At 47.2% G+C, this 19,377-nt stretch overlaps 1 protein-coding gene and 1 long non-coding RNA gene across 3 annotated transcripts in view; one reads left to right on the plus strand and one right to left on the minus strand.

Annotated features, from left to right (window-relative positions):
* SLC7A11 (solute carrier family 7 member 11) overlaps positions 1 to 19,377 on the plus strand; it is a 414,966-nt gene that overhangs the window by 108,119 nt on the left and 287,470 nt on the right. The gene's annotated exons all lie outside the window — the stretch shown is intronic.
* Positions 1 to 19,377, minus strand: part of LOC137571075 (uncharacterized) — a 66,039-nt gene that overhangs the window by 30,695 nt on the left and 15,967 nt on the right. The gene's annotated exons all lie outside the window — the stretch shown is intronic.

Consider the following 19,377-nt stretch of genomic DNA (forward strand, 5'->3'; position numbering starts at 1 on the left):
TGGTCATAGGCCCCTTCTCCCATAATAATAGGTAGCCAAAAGGTGCCCCCCTCACTCATAGAAAAAAATAGGTAACCATCCAGTATAGGTAGGTAGCCAAGGTGTCCCCCGAGCATAGTTAGCTTCCCCCAGTATGGGTAACCAAAGATGCCCCCCCTCCTTATAGGGCATTGGTGTCAGTGGGGGTATGTAGCTTCCTGCTGCCTCCCCATCCCCAACACTCACAGACCTGCAGATCAGCAGTGCCAGTGACCTGAAGAGTGGAAAGCAGCGCTCATAAACAGTGCGGTACACATCAAATGCAAGAAACGAGCAATGACCTCACTTTTGTATCTGAAGTGTACTCCATGGTTACTGCACCATTCTACCCTCTGTGCACACTGCCACTGATCTGAGCTCTGTGTGTGAAGGACGGTGATGCAGTGGTGGCCACACAAGTCACAGGCAGGGCAGCTCTGGCAGCATGGTAGGCTCCTGGCGCAGGTGGGGTCTCAAACACTTGCTTGCTTCGTCTGGTCCTAACTGCACTCCTGATTCAGAATCATCTGTATCCATACTTAACCAATTCAGTGATACCCACAACCTCCTGACTTTTTCGCTACCTGTGTCACCAGTAGAGATGGGCCGAACGGTTCGCCCGCGAACGGTTCCAGGCGAACTTTGGGTGGTTTGTGATCGCCGGCGAAGGTGAACTTTTGCGGAAGTTCGGTTCACCTCCATATGCTCCATTACGGTCAACTTTGACCCTCTACATTACAGTCAGCAGGCACATTGTCGCCAATCAGACTACACTCACTCCTGGAGCCCCACCCCCCCTTATAGAAGGCAAGGTTCTCTGGCCGTTTTACTCACTCGTCTGCCTACAGTAATTAGTGAAGGGACAGCTGCTGACAGACTCTGCTAGGGGAAGCCTAGTTAGACTCTTGTAGGCTTGTTAGCTTGCTCCTGGCTGATTGTTATTCCTTATATAGCACCCCACAACAGCTCCTTTCCCTCCTCCCCTCCTCCTCCTCCGGAGGAGGATCTTGTCTTCCAGGGATTTGTAGGGTGTCAAAAGCATGCTCACATACATTGGCCAGGAATTGAACCCAGGTTAACTGCTTGGAGGGCAGCTATGCTCACCACTATACCACCAACACCAGAGGCGTAGCAATAGAGGTTGCAGAGGTTGCGACCGCATCGGGGCCCTTGGGCCAGAGGGGCCCTGAAGAGCCCTCCCTCAACTACAGTGTTAGCTCTCTATTGGTCCTATGCTCAGGGGGCGGACTGGCCCGGGGGGATGGGTGGCAGTCTCCCCCCGGGCCGCCTCCTGTCTCTGTGTTTTGGGCCGCTGGCTGAAGCCTAGCAAAAGAGGAAAGGGCCGACTTTCCTCTCCTACTCTCTGAAGGTCCCCTGGCTGCGTCTCCATCAGTAGGGAGGCTGCGGTGATCAGTCTCACCAGCAGCTGGCCCGACAGGGTATCAGCTGAGCAGCCAGCGTGACGTGCAGGCAATGTACAATACTGTTCTTCTTCCTGCTACATATGGCACACCTCTCCCTCCCGCCCCTTTCTTACCGGCAATTTCAAAGTGTGACCGGCAGCTCTGAGCGGTGAATAGAGACAGGACTGCGGTCAGGCTGGGTGCATCTCTGAGACACATGGAAGGGAGAGGAAGCAGGACCTGCACAGTACATCCTAAATGTAAGCAGTAAACGCAAGGCAATTAGCTGTATTGCCAGCTGGAGTTTCTTATCTTTTGTTTTTCAAGTGTGTGTGTCTCTTCTTCCCAGGCCCCCCTCCTCCCATCTCCTCACTCCCAAATACAATGGCTTCTTTCCTCATAAACTCTTCCTCAAATGGGACAGAGGAAGCCAGCAGGCCTAGTGAGATTTCCCTGCCATTTCTCCTCTCCCCATGCTCTGTCTCTTTGTGTCTATATCTCTCAATCTCCTCCACCATGCCCTCCATCTTTCTTATGTACTCTATTTCTCTTTCCCACATACCTCTCCCTTTATGCCTCATTTTCCTGCATCTGTCCCTGTCTCTCCTTTCTATTATGTATTAATTCTCTCTCTCTCTCCTTCTCTCTGACATCTTCTGCAGCACTTTACAAAGTACATGGCGTTGATTGTTTTCACTCAGAGCTCACAATCTAATCCTACAATAGTCCAAGGCAAATGTCCTACCATATTATTATTATTATTATTAAGCATTTTTATAGCACTGACATCTTCTGCAGCACTTTACAGAGTACATAGTCATGTCACTGACTGTCCTCGGAGGAGCTCACATTCTAATCCTACCATAGTCACAATCTAATGGCCTACCATATTATTATTATGTATTTATAAAGCACTGACACCTTCTGCAGCACTGTACAGAGTTAATAGTCATATCACTGACTGTCCTCAGAGGAGCTCACAGTCTAATCCTACCATAGTCATAGTCTAAAGTCCTTCTGTATTATGATGTATTTATATAGCACTGACATCTTTTTCAGCACTTTACAGAGTACAAAGTCATGTCATTGGCTTTCCTCAGAGGAGCTCACAACCTTATGCTAGGTACACACTATTAGATTTTCTGGCAGATTTACTGTCAGATTGATTATTTCCATCAAGTCCCATCTGATTTCTGACTGTTTTCCCTTCACTTCTATCAGAAATCGGTCGGAAATCAATTTAGAAATCAGATTGGACATGTTGGAAATAATCAATCTGACAATAAATCTGCCACAAAATCTGTGTGTACCCAGCATAATCCTACCATAGTCATAGTCTGTTTTCACCATACACTTGTTTTGGGGGAAGCCAACTAACTTACTATTGTAAGACAGAGTTCTAAATCCAGCTCCGATTGCGCTTTCTGCTATAACCTGATTGGCGGTCACCCCGACCCAGGCTTTTGATTACTGCTAATAGGCTTTTTTACCCCAAGCCTGGGTTGCTGGGAGGGAGGGGGGTGTAATCTATGTAATTACATGTAATGCTGCTTTACACTGTATACATTTGCTCATAAAAAAAGATATGGCTTTGGGCTGTGACTGCCGTGAAAGGGCCTCTAGGTTGTGTTTTCCCCCCAGGCCAAAAGGTCCCAGTCCTCCCCTGCCTATGCTCATAAGAATCACTTCTATAGATAATTTGAATAGTGGTAATCATTAACAAACTGTTCCCCATCCTCTTCTTGCACCTTTGACACTGTAGTTGCCATTGGCAGGTTTTGGTGCACTGTATCAATTGTTATGTATAGAGTGCTAGGGGGGCCCCATTGTAAAACTTGCATCGGGGCCCACAGCTCCTTAGCTACGCCACTGACCAACACTACAGGCTGAAGCCAGCCTAGCTGGCCTGGGAAGTAGAGTTGGGCCGAACGGTTCGCCTGCGAACGGTTCCATGCGAACTTCCGTGGTTCGCGTTCGCGTCCCGCAGGCGAACCTTTGCGGAAGTTCGGTTCGCCCCATAATGCACATGGAGGGTCAACTTTGACCCTCTACATCACAGTCAGCAGGCCCAGTGTAGCCAATTAGGCTACACTAGCCCCTGGAGCCACTCCCCCCCCCTACTAAAAGGCAGGCAGCGGCGACCATTACGGTCACTCGTGTGCCTGCATTAGTGAGAGTAGGGTGAGCTGCTGCACACTCTCTCTCATAGGGAAAGATTAGTTAAGCTTAGCTTGTCCCTGGCTGCATACCTGTTCTGTGAACCCACCACTGCATACCTGTTCTGTGAACCCACCACTGCATACCTGTTCTGTGAACCCACCACTGCATACCTGTACTGTGAACCCACCACTGCATACCTGTTCAGTGAACCCACCACTGCATACCTGTTCTGTGAACCCACCACTGCGTACCTGTTCTGTGAACCCACCACTGCATACCTGTTCTGTGAACCCACCACTGCATACCTGTTCTGTGAACCCACCACTGCATACCTGTTCTGTAAACCCACCACTGCATACCTGTACTGTGAACCCACCACTGCATACCTGTTCTGTGAACCCACCACTGCATACCTGTACTGTGAACCCACCACTGCATACCTGTTCAGTGAACCTGCCACTGCATACCTGTACTGTTCAGTGAACCCGCCACTGTATACCTGTTCTGTTCAGTGAACCCGCCACTGCATACCTGTTCTGTTCAGTGAACCCGCCACTGCATACCTGTTCTGTTCAGTGGACCCGCCACTGCATACCTGTTCTGTTCAGTGATCCCGCCACTGCATACCTTTTCTGTTCAGTGAACCCGCCACTGCATACCTGTTCTGTTCAGTGAACTCGGCACTGCATACCTGTTCTGTTCAGTGAACCCGCCACTGTATACCTGTTCTGTTCAGTGAACCCGCCACTGCATACCTGTTCTGTTCAGTGAACAGTTTGGTGTGTCAGTGTGAAGCAGTACCTTAATTACACTACCTGATTGATGTATACACATGCAAGATGTTTTAAAGCACTTTAGGCCTGTCATTTAGCATTCAATATGATTTCTGCCCTTAAAACGCTGCTTTGCGTCAAATCCAGATTTTTCCCGGGGACTTTTGGCGTGTATCCCACTCTACCATGCCCCCCTCCAGGTGTTAGACCCCTTGAAACATCTTTTCCATCACTTTTGTGGCCAGCATACATTTTTTTTTTCAAAGTTCGCACCCCCATTGAAGTCTATTGCGGTTCGCGAACTTTAACGCGAACCGAACCTTCCGCGGAAGTTCGCGAACCCAGTTCGCGAACCTAAAATCGGAGGTTCGGCCCAACTCTACTGGGAAGGATGAAAAGCTAGGTGACCATGCAACCATTCCTGCTAACCTAAAGCTTACTTGTGTCTTACAACACATTGGCTTAAGAGTTTACCAAATCCAATGCTCCAATATGGGGAAGCTTCTCTGTTTGCTGATTTTTTATTTTTATTTTTTTTTAAGTGTGGTGTCACAGTTCACTCATCTCTTCAACTACAAGAAAGGCCCAGGAGTAGTCTTAGCTACCATAATATCTATGTTACGGCAAACTGCTTTTTATTATATATTAACCTCTTCTAATGAGCTATTCTTAACTGTGTGTGTGTTAAGCACAGAGAACTTTACAGAGAGCTTCTTTTCACCTGTTACACTGTGTTTACACACATTGTAACAACATTGTAATGTAAACAAAGATACTGTTATCTCCAGTTTGGATGTGGATTTAAAGCTGAATAGCAGGACAAAGTGCTTTGTTTCACCATTTCAGTGATGGTGAAGCTGTGAGGAATGTTGTAGTGCAAAGTAGAAATGCTGGCTTTGAGACCACTTTAAGTCACTCCTATGGTGTCTTTCTTCGAAGATGTAGAGAATTAGTTTTTCTAGCATTAAAATAACGTTCTGATTTCTGAAGAAGGTAGGTCAGTCATTACCCTAATCTAAAACTCATCAGTAGGTAAAAATAAATGTGTACGTTCTGTGGACCATTGTTAGACTGACTAAATATCAGTAATATTGAAGGCGGAAGGGCTCACACACAGCAGGAAAGCCTTTGCTGTGGAAACACATCTAATGACATGGCATTCTATCCCAGTTGTGGTACAAGCTACTTACCGTATGTAGCTATAGGGCTTCCTGTCTTGGCTTGATTGCACAAGTAGCACCGCAGTAGTTATGTGGTTAGAAAGCGTTCTAGAGCAAGATTTGTAGGTGCAGCATGGTCATTATGTAAGGTAATCATTTGACTGGTGCTTTCTATTTTCGTGTGATTGAACATACAATGTAAAATCTGTGCGGAAACGTTATGCCAACAATTTCTATTTCTTTGGAAAACTGATCACCATTAATTTCTATTTCTTTGGAAAACTGATCATACACAAGACCACTCCAGCAAAAAAAAATAAGCAGTTTTACAGATTCGACAGGATTTGGACTAGTCCATCTCCTTGTAAGGGATTCTCAGGGTTTTTCTTCATTTTCAAAAGCATGTCCTCAACGTCTAACTGCCAAGTTTAACTGCCAAAATAGTGTGCAAGTGAGTAAGGAGGCTGGCTGGGATCTTACTTTCATCCTCTGTTTAAAATGTTTTTTTTTTTTCTGCACTCTGCAAATGAAAACCACTGAAAAGACTGTGCAAAAGTACTGTCAAAATTATTGTGCGCATTTTCTTGCTTCTGGTGGCTCAAAAGGCATTTTTATGATAAGGTGTGAAAATTTCACCTTGGAGAAAAATTTCACCTTGGAGGAAAAAAAGTGAATTGCATATGGCCCATAATGTCCATTCTACTCGATTAATGGAAATTGGGCAATATCTGGTCAAATCAACCAATTTACTTAATTTACTTGATCGGGCAGGATAGAAAATATTGGACGATCATACACGAATCGGCTGCTGTTCAAATGATTTTGATTGACACAGAATCTATTTCAGAGCATAGAGGCACAACATTGTTCAGCTCGAATTGTAAAGGAGAATCGCATAGGATCTCACTTGCAATGTGTGGGCCACTAATTGATTGACCACACTGAGTGATGGCCCAATAATAAAGTCAATAACTTAAATGTTCAATTGAAAAAATGAGTAACACCTTTACTTTTGAATTACTTCTTATTATTGAAAGCAATTTTGTCTATCAATCTAAACATACGGCATTTACGTAACCAAATATATTTTAAATGACCTCTGTCCCGAAAATCCTAAAATGTTAAATATATGTAAACACGTATACAATTAAGAAGTGCTTTTCTTCCAGTGTAAAATGAGCTATAAATTACTTTTCTCCTATGTTGCTGTCACTTACAGTAGGTAGTAGAAATCTGACAGAACCGACAGGTTTTGAACTAGCCCATCTCCTCATGGGGGGCTCACAGGGATTTCTTTATTTTCAAAACGCACGTAGTGAATAGCAGTTGCTCCGTCCAACTGCCAAAAAAGTGTACAGTGAGCAGGGAGGCAGGTCAGCATCTTTGTCTAAATCTTTTTCAGTGAGTATCTTTATAAAGAATAAAGGTCATGCTGAGAATCCCCTATGGAGAGATGGAATAGCCCAAAACCTCTTAGTAATGTAAAATAATAACACAAGGTAGATGTGTGGTGGTAAGTTTTCTCTTGCCTTATTATCAACAGCATGATCTTAGTGAATTGAGGCCAATATCCGCCAATATCTGCACCATCTTCATCACTAAAAACCCCCTCTGCCGATATCTGTGCCACCTAAAACCATAAATTATCGGGCGCCACTATAGCTGCAATTACCATGTTACCAAAGCACTACCAGTGACCAAATTACCTGCGTTGTGCAAGCGTGCTTTCTCACTAATTTAATGTAAACCAGAAAATTTAAACATACAGTAATAAGTGATTTTGTATGAAATGATAATTCATTCCTAGCAACCAAATAACATATTTCAATACTAATTTCCCTATGCTTTAAAAAATCTGCTAAAACCATAGAGCCCGATTGTTTAGAAATAAATGCAGCAGAGACATTTGTTTACATTTCATGTTTGCTGTGTCTTGTTTCTAACCAAAGGCCTTAGCTCTACTAACACTGTAACTTCAGAAATAAAATAAACAAAATTAGGTTTATTACTCACTGAGTGATTACACAGAAAAACCTAGAAGCCGATTACTAATCCTATCTGAGCACCAGGAGTGCAATATAGTCTGCTATGTGGACAGTTATATACCTAATGATGAAACTCGAAGGAGGAAACAGAATCAGACAAACAATGATGCAGCAGTAATGTTGAGCTGTGGATGTCAGACTCTAGAATATCATCAGCAGTGTTGCTTGTGAATTTTCGCCAAAGTCAAAGACATCGAAAATCCTGTTTTCACTTTCGTCAAATTTTCGCGAAAGTTATTTTCGCCAATAGCGAAAATAACTGCTATATTCGACATGTGCTTGAAATGAAAATTCGAAAATTGATAAGAAGTAATGTCTTCTCTCCCCAAACTAGGTTGCCCATGATTCTTAGCTGCAGAATTGACCCAGGAACCATAGAACTACAACCAATCAGACAACAGACAGCCCACTGAGCAGACTAGCTCTCTGACACACCAGCCTCGGTTGGGAAGAGTTAGTGGATGTGATAGGAGTAGAGAGAGCTTAGCTAGCTACCAGGAGCGTAGCAATAGGGGCTGCAGAGGTAGCCACCGCATCGGGGCCCTTTGGGCTAGAGGGGGCCTGAGGGTCTAACCCTCAACCATAGTATTAGCTCCTTGTTGGTCCTATGCTGTTAATATTTACTTCTATAGCTGATTACAATAGCAGTGATCATTAATACACTGTTTCCCATCCCTTTCTTGCACCTCTGACACTGTGGTTGTCCTTGATTGGTTTTGGTGTGGCGTATCAATTGTTAGGTATAGAGAGCTTGGGGGGCCCCAATGAAAAACTTGCACTGGGGCCTACAGCTTCTTAGCTACGCCATGGCTAGCTACTGCTCATCTATTTGCAGTCGACTGTGTGTTTGTGGTTTGAAAATCTCCACAAATACAAGCTACAGCTGGATAGTAGTTGTATTCTAAAACAAAAGTCCTTTTTAAAGAAGAACTGTAGTGAGAGGTATAAATCGCTGGCAAAATGCTCTAGTGTGAATGGGGCCTCAAGCATGGTTGCTGTGTCCAAGCCGATGTTGTTATTTTTTTTTTAATTTGTACTCTGCCAGCTTCTCCTGACTTATGGGGGTGATGGTCACTCAGACCAAGCCTCTGCCCCCCCCCCCACTGTCAATTTATGGGATATGTACACTGCCTGTTTCTCCTGACTTATGGGGGTGATGGAAACTTTGATCGAGCTGCTGCTCCCCCCACCACTGTCATTTTATGGGATGTGTACATTGCCTGAATCTCCTGGACCTGACTTATGGGGGTGATGGTCACTCTGACCGAGCCGCTGCTTCCCTGGCACTATAATAATACTGACACGTGCACTTCATATAATAATTTTTTTTATTCAAATCACTATGTATATTGAGGCGTTTAACAAAAAAAAAAAAAACAAATGAATACTTTTTTCCTATCGTAACTCTAAAATTGATTTTCTCCAAAACTATAAGGTCTTTTTGAAAAATTCTTTTTTCCTCTTATACCCACTAGCTTGTAAGGGGGCTTTGCAATTTACAGCAAAAATCGCGGATATTAGGCGAAAATAAACGCTAAAATATTCGGGCGAATTTTCGCTTGTCGAAGCGAAAATTGTACTTATTTCGGCTAAAATTTGGCGAAAAGAATATTTGCATTTTCGCTTATCACTGATCATAAGGGAATCAAAAGGATCACAAAGTCCTCTAACTGAAAATGCTAATTTTGCTTTCTTAAAACAGTGGTGCATCATGGGGAATCTTTCTTGCTCACATAAAGCTGAACAATTGCAATTACCTTTTTTTTGTGTGTGTTTGTTAAAAAACTCACTGATATTTATCATAGCTTTTATTTTTCTTCCAAGTGAAGGGACTTTTCCATTCATTTGAGCACCCTTATAATATCCCAGTTGGTCTGGGTCACCATGAGCTATCTTAGTACTATCTCTGTATAACATTCAACTACTTAAAGCGGAATATAACCCTGCATTTCAACTTTGCTCTAAAACATTATTTACAGTATATTATATGCAACCAGCATTTTTTTTTTTACTAGACCAGCATTGGAAGGGTTACACAGGGCTTTAAAGTTCCTTTAGATTTCTGCAGACGCATCAGAAGCTGAAAAGAGATACATTTTGTTTACAGAAATGTATCTAAGTGTTGAATGACTCATCTCTCTGACTGAGAAGGAGCTTGGAGGACTGCCAAAGAGTGTGTAACTGTTTATCAATAGATACATAGAATGTAACAATCTGAACTTCTGCATATCTCTCCATGGAACTTGAAACGTCTGTGTTTAACCCTTCCAATGCTGGTCTAGTAAAAAAAAATGCTTTTTGCATATAATATGCTGTAAATAATATTTTAGAGCAAAGTTGAAATGCAGGGTTATATTCCGCTTTAAGTCCTACCTTGTAAGCCAAATGAATCCATGCCTTGCACTACTAAGGAACAACCACTCTGAAGCAGCTGTATGAGTGATGAATTAGTATAGCTCTGTACAACTAAATAAATGCTTTACTACAAACTGAACTGTAATGAACTGTAGCTGCAATTCTGGCCACAAACAGATCATCTCTTTCATTACAGGGAGTAGAGTTGGGCCGAACGGTTCGCCTGCGAACGGTTCCATGCGAACTTCCGTGGTTCGCGTTCGCGTCCCGCAGGCGAACCTTTGCGGAAGTTCGGTTCGCCCCATAATGCACATGGAGGGTCAACTTTGACCCTCTACATCACAGTCAGCAGGCCCAGTGTAGCCAATTAGGCTACACTAGCCCCTGGAGCCCCACCCCCCTTATATAAGGCAGGCAGCGGTGGCCATTACGGTCACTCGTGTGCCTGCATTAGTGAGAGTAGGGCGAGCTGCTGCAGACTGTCTCTCATAGGGAAAGATTAGTTAGGCTTAGCTTGTTCCTGGCTGCATACCTGTTCTGTGAACCCACCACTGCATACCTGTACTGTGAACCCACCACTGCATACCTGTTCAGTGAACCCAACACTGCATACCTGTTCTGTGAACCCATCACTGCATACCTGTACTGTGAACCCACCATTGCATACCTGTTCAGTGAACCCAACACTGCATACCTGTTCTGTGAACCCACTACTGCATACCTGTACTGTGAACCCACCACTGCATACCTGTTCAGTGAACCCACCACTGCATACCTGTTCAGTGAACCCACCACTGCATACCTGTTCAGTGAACCTGCCACTGCATACCTGTTCTGTGAACCCACCACTGCATACCTGTTCAGTGAACCCACCACTGCATACCTGTTCTGTGAACCCACCACTGCATACCTGTTGTGTTCAGTGAACCTGCCACTGCATACCTGTTCTGTTCAGTGGACCCGCCACTGTATACCTGTTCAGTGAACCCGCCACTGCATACCTGTTGTGTTCAGTGAACCTGCCACTGAATACCTGTTCTGTGAACCCGCCACTGCATACCTGTTCTGTTCAGTGAACCTGCCACTGCATACCTGTTCTGTGAACCCGCCACTGCATACCTGTTCTGTTCAGTGAACCCGCCACTGCATACCTGTTGTGTTCAGTGAACCCGCCACTGTATACCTGTACTGTTCAGTGAACCCGCCACTGCATACCTGTACTGTTCAGTGAACCCGCCACTGCATACCTGTTCTGTTCAGTGAACCCGCCACTGCATACCTGTTGTTTTCAGTGAACCCGCCACTGTATACCTGTACTGTTCAGTGAACCCGCCACTGCATACCTGTACTGTTCAGTGAACCCGCCACTGCATACCTGTTGTGTTCAGTGAACCCGCCACTGCATACCTGTTGTGTTCAGTGAACCTGCCACTGCATACCTGTTCTGTTCAGTGGACCCGCCACTGTATACCTGTTCAGTGAACCCGCCACTGCATACCTGTTCTGTTCAGTGAACCCGCCACTGCATACCTGTTCTGTTCAGTGAACCCGCCACTGCATACCTGTTCTGTTCAGTGAACCCGCCACTGCATACCTGTTGTGTTCAGTGAACCCGCCACTGTATACCTGTACTGTTCAGTGAACCCGCCACTGCATACCTGTACTGTTCAGTGAACCCGCCACTGCATACCTGTTGTGTTCAGTGAACCCGCCACTGCATACCTGTTGTGTTCAGTGAACCTGCCACTGCATACCTGTTCTGTTCAGTGGACCCGCCACTGTATACCTGTTCAGTGAACCCGCCACTGCATACCTGTTGTGTTCAGTGAACCTGCCACTGCATACCTGTTCAGTGAACCCACCACTGCATACCTGTTCTGTTCAGTGAACCCGCCACTGCATACCTGTTCTGTTCAGTGAACCCGCCACTGCATACCTGTTCTGTTCAGTGAACCCGCCACTGCATACCTGTTCTGTTCAGTGAACCCACCACTGTATACCTGTACTGTTCAGTGAACCCGCCACTGCATACCTGTTCTGTTCAGTGAACCCGCCACTGTATACCTGTACTGTTCAGTGAACCCGCCACTGCATACCTGTTCTGTTCAGTGGAGCCGCTACTGTATACCGGTTCTGTTCAGTGAACCCGCCACTGCATACCTGTTGTGTTCAGTGAACCCGCCACTGCATACCTGTTCTGTTCAGTGAACCTGCTACTGCATACCTGTTCTGTGAGCCCGCCACTGTATACCTGTACTGTTCAGTGAACCCGCCACTGCATACCTGTTCTGTTCAGTGAACCTGCCACTGCACACCTGTTCTGTGAACCCGCCATTGTATACCTGTTCTGTTCAGTGGACCCACCGCATCAGTGCGCATACCTGTGCAGTTAAGTGAACCCACCTACCTACGTGAGTGCACGCAGTGTGATATACCACTCCGTGCATACCCGATATGGACAAAACAGGTAGAGGAAGAGGTAGTGCCAGAGCCAGAGGAAGGCCACCCGGCAGGTCTGCGCGAGGTCGTGTAAATGTAATTTCGTGTGGACCTGGCCCACAGTACAGTGCTCAGAAGAAGGCACGTCCCATCACCTCCCAAGATTGTCAGGACGTGGTTGAGTATTTAGCGACACAGAACACCTCATCTTGCTCAGCCACCAGCGCTACTACTAGCACCACTTCCGCTGCATTTGACACTTCGCAAGAATTATTTAGTGTTGAAATCACTGATGCACAGCCATTGTTGTTACAGCCAGATGAATTTTCACCAGCTCATATGTCTGAGTTACGCGAAAACACTATGGATGTAATGTGTAAGGAGGATGAAGGACCTACTGATGGTGCATGTTTGGATTTGTCTGAGGCAAGCGAAGCTGGGCAGGATGATGACGATGATAGGGATCCTCTGTATGTTCCCAATAGAGGAGATGAAGAGGGGGACAGTTCAGAGGGGGAGTCAGAGAGTAGTAGAAGGAGAGAAGTTGCTGAAAGAAGCTGGGGCAGCTCTTAGTCAGAAACAGCTGGTGGCAGTGTCCCGCACCATGTATCGCCACCTATGTACAGCCAGCCAACTTGCCCTTCAGCATCAGCTGCTGAGGTCCCCATAGTGCCCACATCCCAGGGTGGCTCAGCGGTGTGGAAATTTTTTAATGTGTGTGCCTCAGATCGGAGCAAAGCCATCTGTTCGCTCTGCCAACAAAAATTGAGCCGTGGAAAGGCCAACACTCACGTAGGGACAAGTGCCTTACGAAGGCACCTGGAGAAAAGGCACAAACAGCAATGGGATGGCCACCTGAGCAAAAGCAGCAGCAGCACACAAAAGAAAAGTCACCCTCCTTCTCCTCTTCCTCCTTCAGGTGCATCATCTGCTTCTGCCGCTTTCTCCCTTCCACCTTCACAGGCACCCTCCTCCACTCCGCCTCTGCCCTTGAGCGGTTCCTGCTCCTCTGCCCACAGCAGCAGTCAGGTGTCCGTGAAGGAAATGTTTGAGCAGAAGAAGCCAATTTCGGCCAGTCACCCCCTTGCCCGGCGTCTGACAGCTGGCGTGGCGGAACTGTTAGCTCGCCAGCTGTTACCATACCGGCTGGTGGACTCTGAGGCCTTCCGTAAATTTGTGGCCATCGGAACACCGCAGTGGAAGATGCCAGGCCGCACTTATTTTTCGAGAAAGGCCATACCCCAACTGCACCGTGAAGTTGAGAGGCAAGTGGTGTCATCTCTTGCGAAGAGCGTTGGGTCAAGGGTACACCTGACCACGGATGCCTGGTCTGCCAAGCACGGGCAGGGCCGCTACATTACGTGCACAGCCCATTGGGTCAACCTGGTGGTGAACGATGGCAAGCAGGGCGCAGCGGACCAAATTGTGACACCTCCGCGGCTTGCAGGCAGGCCTCCTGCCACCTCCTCTCCTCCTGCTACATGCTCTTCGCTGTCCTCCTCCTACTTGGCTGAGTGGCAGTTCTCCTCTCCAGCTACACAGCCACCCCAGCTCCGCAGGGCCTATGCTGCATGCCAGGTACGACGGTGTCACGCCATCTTAGACATGTCTTGTCTCAAAGCGGAGAGTCACACTGGAGCAGCTCTCCTGGCTGCTCTTAAGAAACAGGTGGATGAGTGGCTGACCCCGCACCACCTGGAGATAGGCAACGTGGTGTGCGACAACGGCAGCAATCTGCTTGCCGCTTTGCATATGGGGAAGCTGACACACATACCCTGCATGGCACATGTCATGAATCTAGTTGTTCAAAGATTTGTGGCAAAGTACCCTGGCTTAGCGGATGTCCTGAAGCAGGCCAGGAAGGTCTGTGGGCATTTGAGGCGGTCTTACACAGCCATGGCACGCTTTGCGGAAATTCAGCGGAAAAACAACATGCCGGTGAGACGCCTCATTTGCGATAGCCCGACTCGCTGGAATTCGACCCTGCTCATGTTCTCCCGCCTGCTAGAACAGAAGAAAGCCGTCACCCACTACCTCTACAACTACAGTAGAATGAAACAGTCTGGGAAGATGGGGATGTTCTGGCCCGACAACTGGACACTGATGAAAAATGCATGCAGACTCATGCGGCCGTTTGAGGAGGTGACCAACCTGGCGAGCCGCAGTGAGGGCACCATCAGCGACTTAATTCCCTACGCTTACTTCTTGGAGCGTGCTGTGCGTAGAGTGGCGTATGAAGCTGCGAATGAGCGTGACCAGGAACCGTTACGGCAGGAACAGGCATGGGACCAATTTTCATCAGACCCAGCTGTTTCCTCAACACCTGCAGCAGCACAGAGGGGGGAGGAGGAGGAAGAAGAGAAGTCGTGTGCAGAAGATGAGTCAGACTCAGAGGATGATGAGCAAGGTGTTTCTTTGGGGGAGGAGGAGGAGGAGGGGACGGCGGCAGGAGAACACCCGCAGCAGGCGTCGCCGGGGGCTTGTGCTGCTCAACCTTCCCGTGGTATTGTTCGCGGCTGGGGGGAGGAGGTTGACTTACGTGACGTCACTGAGGAAGAGCAAGAGGAGATGGAGGGTACTGGATCCGACTTTGTGCAGATGTCGTCTTTTATGCTGTCCTGCCTGTTGAGGGACCCCCGTATAAAAAACCTCTAGGGGAATGAGCTGTACTGGGTGGCAACACTAATAGACCCTCGGTACAGGCACAAAGTGGCGGACCTGTTACCAACTCACCTGAAGGTGGAAAGGATGCAGCACATGCAGAACCAGCTGTCAACTATGCTTTACAATGCCTTTAAGGGTGATGTGACAGCACAACGCCAGCAAGGTACCACTGCCACTAATCCTCCTCCCGTGTCCACGCAGTCAAAGACAGGACGCTCCAGCGATCTCATGGTGATGTCGGACATGCGGACATTCTTTAGTCCAACGCCTCGCCGTAGCCCTTCCGGATCCACCCTCCACCAACGCCTGGAACGGCAGGTAGCCGACTACCTGGCCTTAAGTGTGGATGTAGACACTGCTGTGAACAGCGATGAGGAACCCTTGAACTACTGGGTGTGCAGGCTTGACCTGTGGCCAGAGCTGTCCCAAATTGCCATCCAACTTCTCTCCTGCCCTGCCGCAAGCGTCCTATCAGAAAGGACCTTCAGCGCAGCTGGAGGCATTGTCACTGAGAAGAGAAGTCGCCTAAGTCACAAAAGTGTTAAGTACCTCACCTTTATCAAAATGAATGAGGCATGGATCCCGGAGGGCTGCTACTCGCCCCAAGACTAAGTCAGTCCCCGCACACACAGCATCTCTGCCTGCACGCCGTGTGACTGGCTGCCTGGCCTGCCCCAAGAAGACTAAGTTGCTCCCAGTCCCTCCACACAGCATGTCTGCCTGCAGGCCGCTTGACTACCTTCTCCGCCACCACCAACAGGGTCCGGGACTCCAGGCGGATTGCTGAATTTTTTAGGCCGCTGCTAGCAGCGGCCGCTGTAATAATTTTTCTGGTGCGTGTACATGACTGCCTAATTTTTCTGGCTGCACTGCGGGCAGCTGCAACAACAAAAGAAAAGGCATGTACATGCGCCCATTCCCCTTCGTGATCATTACCTTGCCGTGGTGAAGGGGCTTGCGTATCACAATGAAGCAATGACCGGCGCCTAGATGAGTGTCTCGGGGGGCACACAAAAGATAATAAGGTCGTTGCTTCATTGTGGTCAGACCAAATTTGATCAGCTGGACAGTCACTGTTCTGTCATTCAGCTACATCAGCCAGGCGACCATATGGGCTGTAAAGCCACCAAAACCTGCACTCTCGCCATGGTGCGCACCAGTCCAGCACGGCCGTCACTACACAAACAGCTGTTTGCGGTGCGTTACACGGTGAGTTTGATGTGTCAGTGTGAAGCAGTACCTTAATTACACTACCTGACAAGATGTTTTAAAGCACTTTAGGCCTGTCATTTAGCATTCAATGTGATTTCTGCCCTTAAAACGCTGCTTTGCGTCAAATCCAGATTTTTCCCGGGGACTTTTGGCGTGTATCCCACTCCGCCATGCCCCCCTCCAGGTGTTAGACCCCTTGAAACATCTTTTCCATCACTTTTGTGGCCAGTATAATTTTTTTTTTCAAAGTTCGCATCCCCATTGAAGTCTATTGCGGTTCGCGAACTTTAACGCGAACCGAACCTTCCGCGGCAGTTCGCGAACCCGGTTCGCGAACCTAAAATCGGAGGTTCGGCCCAACTCTAACAGGGAGTAGCTGGGCAGGGTTAGGTGATCTGCTCTGCGCTGGGGAAGCAACTCCCACTCTGATAGAGGATAGGATCTAGAGGACCAATTAAACCTTGATGGACGTATGTCTTTTTTCAACCCAAATAACTATGTAACTATGTAAGCCAGGAACCAGGCAGCTATATATTTTAAATATACTTAGTGAAAAAAGTGCAGATCTGCAATGCAGAAAACGTTGTGCTTTAGTCATTTATAGAAATGTACTGGACACATTTACACATTTATAGGACATCTGCAGGCCTGGATTTACCTCACAGGAGCCTATAGGCACAGATGTCCTGGGACCTTAGACTTCACCCTCCATTAACCTACAAACACCCCCGCCCAGCCGCATCGCAAGTGTGCTGGCTGGCCCAGCTGTCACTTCTCACTTACTTCCCTTGCCCATCATAGGTAGTTACAGGTGCCCCTTAGTATTAGGGAGCCAGAGCTATCTTCAGTAATCAGTAGCCAGAGGTGCCCCAGACTGAAGGGAGATCTCATCAGTGGAATGCAGAGAGCAGGGTGAGTAACCTCTCATTTACACTCCGCTCGGGACACTGCATAGGGAAGGAGGGAGGGAAGCACAAGGGGACGAGAGTGAGCCGCCTTTCCATCATTAAGCGCCTGTAGGCACGTGCCTATAGTGCCTTTTGGTAAATCCGTCCCTGGACATCTGAAAGGAGAGGGATATGAAGGCTGCCAAATGTATTTCTTTTTAAGTGATACTAGATGCCTGGCTATTCTACTGATGATCATCGGCCTGTAATAATTTTATCCGTAAACCCTGAATAAGCATACAGCAGATAAGGTGTTTCTAACATTTTTTGTCAAATCTGACAAGATTAGCCACATGCTTGTTTCTGGTGTGATTCAGACACTGCTGTAGCCAAATAGGTTAGCAGAGCTGCCAGGTAGCTTGTATAGTTTAAACGAAAATAAATATGGCAGCCCCCATTTACTTCTTGCTACAGGTTCCCTTTAAAAAAGGAGAGGCTGAACAAGGGTTTTATATACCTGCCTGCCCTCTCTGGTCCTCCAATAGACAAGACAAGACATTTATATCGCGCTTTTCTCCTGGCGGACTCAAAGTGCCAGAGCAGCAGCCACTAGGACGCGCTCTATAGGCAGTAGCAGTGTTAGGGAGACTTGCCTAAGGTCTCCTACTGAATAGGTGCTGGCTTGCTGAACAGGCAGAGCCGAGATTCGAACCCTGGTCGCATGCATCAGAGGCAGAGCCCTAAACCAGTACACCAACCAGCCACATCCAGCCATCCAGCCATCCAGCCAATGATCTCTGCCTGACCACCCCATGCATTTCTCACTCCCATGCACGACTGCAGAACTTCTATACAATTCGATCATAAAAATCAAATCGAAAGATCGCATTTGGTGAAAAAAATTGTACCGTTAATGGGTACCTTAAAGTGATCCTTAAGTCATAAAAAAAAAAATGACTTTTATTCACCTGGGGCATCCAATAGCCCCCTCCAGCTGTCCGGTGCCCTCGCCGTGTCCCTCCGATCCTCATGTCCCTGCCGGCAGCCACTTCCGGTTTCACCGTCAGGAGCCAAAAGGCTGGGAACGCGAGTGATTCTTCGCGTTCTCAGCCACAATTGCGCCCTCTGTGCTGCTATATGCTTCATGCTATATGCTATAGCAGCATAGAGGGCGCAATTGTGGCTGGGAGCACGAAGAATCACTCGCGTTCCCAGCCTGTCGGCTCCTGACGGCGAAACCGGAAGTGGCTGCCGGCGGGGACAGGAGGATCGAAGGGACACGCCGAGGGCACCGGACAGCTACAGGGGGCTATTGGAAGCCCCAGGTGAGTAAAAGTCATTTTTTTCTGACTTAAGGATCACTTTAACTCTTGAATTGCTGGGTGTCTGTTAAATCACATGATCATGCATCTTATACCATTTCCCTGTATAACCTTGTGCTATGTTGTATAACTGTGCTACCTCTCTGTCTGTCACCCCTTGTTAGGCGTGCATGAAAAAAGGGCGCTGTGAAAAAAGGGCCCGGGTTATTAACGAATTTGGCACCAGGTATTAACAAAATTTGCTAATGAGAATCATCGTTGTCAAGCTTTATTAACGATAATTACTGCTGCGAAAACAAACAAGAAATAATAACGAATAAATATTAACGTTAAATGTTGTAACGTTTTTCGTCAATACTGCTTAACCCAACCCTACTCTTACACAGAACCCTCCCCTGGTGTTTCCTAAAACTAACCACTCCCCTGGTGGGGCCTAACAGTAACCACTCCCCGGTGGTGCCTAACCCTAACCCCTTCCGGTGGTGCCTAACCCTAACCCCCGGTGGTGCCTAACCCTAACCACCCCCCCTGGTGTTGCCTAAAACTAACCGCCGCCTAGGTGGTGCCTAACCCTAACCACTCCCCTTGGTGTTGCCTAACACTAACCACTCCCTCTGCAGAAACACCCTTTTAGATCTATTAACGATAATACCTTTGAAAACGTAAAATCTGTACTTATCAACTAAATAATATGGCAAAAACTATACCGTTATAAACTTCTAAAATGATAACTACCTCAAAAACAATAATGTTATAATCTTATTGACAAAATGTTTTGCTGCGCCTTTTTTTCATGCTTTTTCGCCGTATTAACGATAATTGCATTAAAGTTTATGGTGGCGCCCTTTTTGTCCACCCTCAGCCAGCGCCCTTTTTCCCTGCTCCCCTTGTTAGCATTGTATGTATCCCTATTTATTGTCCAGCGCTGCGTAATATGTT

The sequence above is a fragment of the Hyperolius riggenbachi genome, chromosome 1 (assembly GCF_040937935.1).
Source record: "Hyperolius riggenbachi isolate aHypRig1 chromosome 1, aHypRig1.pri, whole genome shotgun sequence".
In the NCBI taxonomy this organism is placed as follows: Eukaryota; Metazoa; Chordata; class Amphibia; order Anura; family Hyperoliidae; genus Hyperolius; species Hyperolius riggenbachi.